The following is a 4,688-nucleotide window of genomic DNA, read 5'->3' as shown; positions in this document are numbered from 1 at the left end:
TAGAAATGTAGGTCTTACTTAAAAATGCACACGTTTAGTTGTGTTCAGTGTTAAAAAAAATATTATATGGCTCTTACAGAAATACATTTGAAAATATTTGGCTTTTTGGCTCTCTCTGCCAAAAAGGTTCCCGACCCCTGACCTGGGGGATGTTCCAAATAAGTGTTGGATGAGCATTCCTCAACTTTCTCAGTCTTTTTTGCCACTCGTGCCAACTTTTTTTTGAAACACGTCGCAGGCATCAAATTCCAAATGAGCTAATATTTGCCAAAAATAACAACGTTTACCAGTTCGAAATTTAAATATCTTGTCTTTGCAGTCCATTCAATTGAATATAGGTTGGAAAGGATTTGCGAATCATTGTATTTTGTTTTTGTTTACCATTCACACAATGTGAGAACTTCACCGGTTTTGGGTTTCGTAGAACATCAGATGAAAAATGCTAATCAAATTCAATATTTGATAGCGACGTCAACCTCTTGGGAGTTTCAGGCTTTTGCACTACAATCTGCAATGTAAACTCCATGTTTTAACACCATTTCCCCGAACTTTGATCAAGGTTTGATTCTTAACCTAAGCTTATGGGGGTCTCCACGTGTTTAAGGGTGTCTCACATCAAATAAAACCTTTGGATAACGGAGACTATACACCGTATTTCCTTGAATTGCCGCCGGGGCGCTAATTAATTTAAAACCTCACTCCGGCACTTACCAAAGGCATGCGGTAAAAGCAAGCATGCGCTAATTATTTTAAAACCTCTTCTCACTCTGGCGTTTACCAAAGACTTGCGCTAAATTTAAACCTGTGCTTATACATTTGAGTGTGATGTAAGGATACCATCATGAAAAGCACATTTGATAAAAAAACTTTATAATGGTCTTACCTTTACTTATAAATGAAGTCCATGCGCAGCTCCTTCTGATCAAAAGCATCGATAACTTGTTTATAGAAGTCTTCCTTATCTTTCTTCAGTTTTAAAAGTCTCTCTGTCTCGATGGAGATCTTCCTTTATTACCTCCTGCTTCCATTGAAAGTCCAGTTTAGAAAACTGTTTTATTTTAGATATGTAATCCTCCATGTTAAAAGTGCAAGCGAGAGGAAAAAATAAATGATCGCTGCTCACTCTTGCTGCTTGTTGTCACTTCTTCTGCAGCCGAGTAGTCGCAAGAAGGATCACTAGCGCCCTCTACCACCAGGAGGCAGGAGTCATTTAATGACTCATATTTGACACACGCAGCTACGGTATATTAATAAAACATAGCTGCTTACTGTTATTTTTAGCATATTCAATAGCTTGGACCTTAAATCCTACTGAATAGCTCTTAATCTTCTTCGCTGTATGCGATTTCAAATTATTGAAGTCAGCCTCCTCCATTTTGAAAATGATGACAGGTGAAGTGTCACTCGTGACGTGACGAGTTTGACCCTGCGGAAATTCTAGGCATATGCTAATTATTTTGCGGAACGAGTTTGACCCGGCGGAAATTCTAGACATGCGCTAATAAAAATGATATTTTGCGCAACGAGTTTGAACCGGCGTTAATCTTGAGCCGGCGGTAATGCTAAACATGCGCTAATTATTTTGCGAAACGAGTTTGACCCGGCAGTAATTCTAGGCAGGCGCATACTATATACCCCCCGGCGGCAATTCAAGGAAATACAGTAATAGTCTCCTTTTCAGGTGATAGAGGACGCTAAAGGCAGTGCCTTTAAGGCACGCACCCAATAATAAAATTGGGAGAATGGTTGCCCCGGGAGATTTTCGTCAGGGGCACTGAAATTCGGGAGTCTCCCGGGAAAATCGGGAGGGTTGGCAAGTATGTCTGCAGTTCTGAGGCCGGTTGGATGTCCTGCTAAATTCTCTGAAATACCTTTGGAGACGGTTTATGGTAGAGAAATGAACATTCGATTCACAGGCAACAGCTCTGGTGGACTGTGAACGACTTTTTCCGTCGCCGCTCGGGTTCCATGGACCACTCAGGAAGGACATTGCTTTTGAGCAGGTTCGAGTCTTTTATTTTTTCAAATAAAGCTTTGTCTTCAGGTCGGATCGCTTTTCAGCTGCTCCTCTCCTTCTGCTCGCTCACGGTCCGCTTCTCAGCCGCCGTCGTCGTCCTCGTCTGCTCTTTGTGTCCGTTCCTCGGTCGCTGCTGCGGGCTCTCCTCCTCCTTCTGCCCCGATCTCTCCTCCTTCTCCCCTTTTATACATTGTGAGGAGATAAGTTAATTGTGTACTGGTGCGCGATCCACACACCTGCACATCATTTCGGCGGCGCTCCCGGCACGCCCTGCCTCTCCGCTCGGCCGCATTCTCCGCCTCCTTGCCGCCATCTCCATATGGACATTCCTGCAGTCGCGTCACAAACTGATTATCATCGCTCTTGACATGTCCACACTCATATTGTGTGTATTATACACACAATATGAGTGATTCATCTGGTGTTCACAGTCAAGTCCTGAACAAGTTCTATTTTTCAGCGGACTTTTACCTCATCCGCGCTTCGGATCGGTGGCTTCAGATGTTTGGATTCAGTCGGTTGATCATGAATTAATACAAAGGTGCTGAGATTAGGAAAGAGTTGACAATCATGCAACATGTTTTTTCCCCTCAAAGGATATGTGAATCATAATCTCTTTCCCAGGACTCACTTTTGTGATTGGACGCATGATAATTATGAATCATGGTTTAAAAAGGACATGGTTACATTTTGCACAATCTAAAAGGAATAGGAAGATGTTTAACCCTGATAATTCATTCAGATTGGAACTTTCACATGTTGACAGTGACAATGCTGTATTTTGCATGCTCACATTTTCTCATTTGAAGTTTGTTTTCTTCCTGTTTCGAGTGGCTCCTTTTTCTAAATGAAGAATGCAACGGATACAGTAGATTATGCAGTGGTGAAGGAAATAAATTATTACGGGTAAAAAAGAAAGACAATATATTGCTCATGCAATGTTAAAGAAAAACAAAGAAATTAAGATTTAAAAAAAAATTACAAGAGATAAATAATATTAAAATAAATAGAATGTACATAAAATTGGATAAGTTAGAATACGTAATGTATTAAGGTAGCTGGTGAGCACAATTAAAGAAATGTATTCATAAAATAAAAGTACACAGTAATAGCTTTTACAGCTTTAAGGAAAAAGAAGAGATACAAACAAAGATGAAAATATAATTAAAATGGTAGTAATATTAGAATTTAATTAGTGCAGGATTGTCCAAACTGTTTCCACTGAGGGCCGCACACTGTACAATCAAAAATTTAAAGTATATATATATATATATATGTATGTATATATATATATATATATATATATATATATATATATATGTATGTATATATATATATATATATATATATATATATATATATGTATGTATGTATATATATATATATATATATATATATATGTATGTATATATATATATATATATATATATATGTATGTATCAATCAATCAATCAATCAATGTTTATTTATATAGCCCCAAATCACAAATGTCTCAAAGGACTGCACAAATCATTACGACTACAACATCCTCGGAAGAACCCACAAAAGGGCAAGGAAAACTCACACCCAGTGGGCAGGGAGAATTCACATTCAGTGGGACGCCAGCGACAATGCTGACTATGAGAAACCTTGGAGAGGACCTCAGATGTGGGCAACCCCCCCCCTCTAGGGGACCGAAAGCAATGGATGTCGAGCGGGTCCAACATGATACTGCGAAAGTTCAATCCACAGTGGCTCCAAGACAGCAGCGAGAGTCCCGTCCACAGGAAACCATCTCGAGCGGATCAGCAGCGTAGAGATGTCCCCAACCGATACAGGCGAGCGGTCCATCCTGGGTCCCGACGAGCGGTCCATCCTGGGTCTCGACTCTGGACAGCCAGTACTTCATCCATGGTCATCGGACCGGACCCCCTCCACAAGGGAGGGGGGGACATAGGAGAAAGAAAAGAAGCGGCAGATCAACTGGTCTAAAAAGGAGGTCTATTTAAAGGCTAGAGTATACAGATGAGTTTTAAGATGAGACTTAAATGCTTCTACTGAGGTAGCATCTCGAACTGTTACCGGGAGGGCATTCCAGAGTACTGGAGCCCGAACGGAAAACGCTCTATAGCCCGCAGACTTTTTTTGAGCTCTAGGAATCACTAATAAGCCGGAGTCTTTTGAACGCAGATTTCTTGCCGGGACATACGGTACAATACAATCGGCAAGATAGGCTGGAGCTAGACCGTGTAGTATTTTATACGTAAGTAGTAAAACCTTAAAGTCACATCTTAAGTGCACAGGAAGCCAGTGCAGGTGAGCCAGTACAGGCGTAATATGATCAAACTTTCTTGTTCTTGTCAAAAGTCTAGCAGCCGCATTTTGTACCAACTGTAATCTTTTAATGCTAGACATTGGGAGACCCGAAAATAATACGTTACAGTAATCGAGACGAGACGTAACAAACGCATGGATAATGATCTCGGCGTCTTTAGTGGACAAAATGGAGCGAATTTTAGCGATATTACGGAGATGAAAGAAGGCCGTTTTAGTAACGCTTTTAATGTGTGCCTCAAAGGAGAGAGTTGGGTCGAAGATAATACCCAGATTTTTTACAGAGTCACCTTGTTTTATTATTTGGTTGTCAAATGTTAAAGTTGTATTATTAAATAGAGGTCGGTGTCTAGCAGGA

Source organism: Nerophis ophidion, linkage group LG02 (genome assembly GCF_033978795.1).
Source record: "Nerophis ophidion isolate RoL-2023_Sa linkage group LG02, RoL_Noph_v1.0, whole genome shotgun sequence".
Lineage (NCBI taxonomy): Eukaryota > Metazoa > Chordata > Actinopteri > Syngnathiformes > Syngnathidae > Nerophis > Nerophis ophidion.
This window is presented reverse-complemented; position numbering follows the sequence as displayed.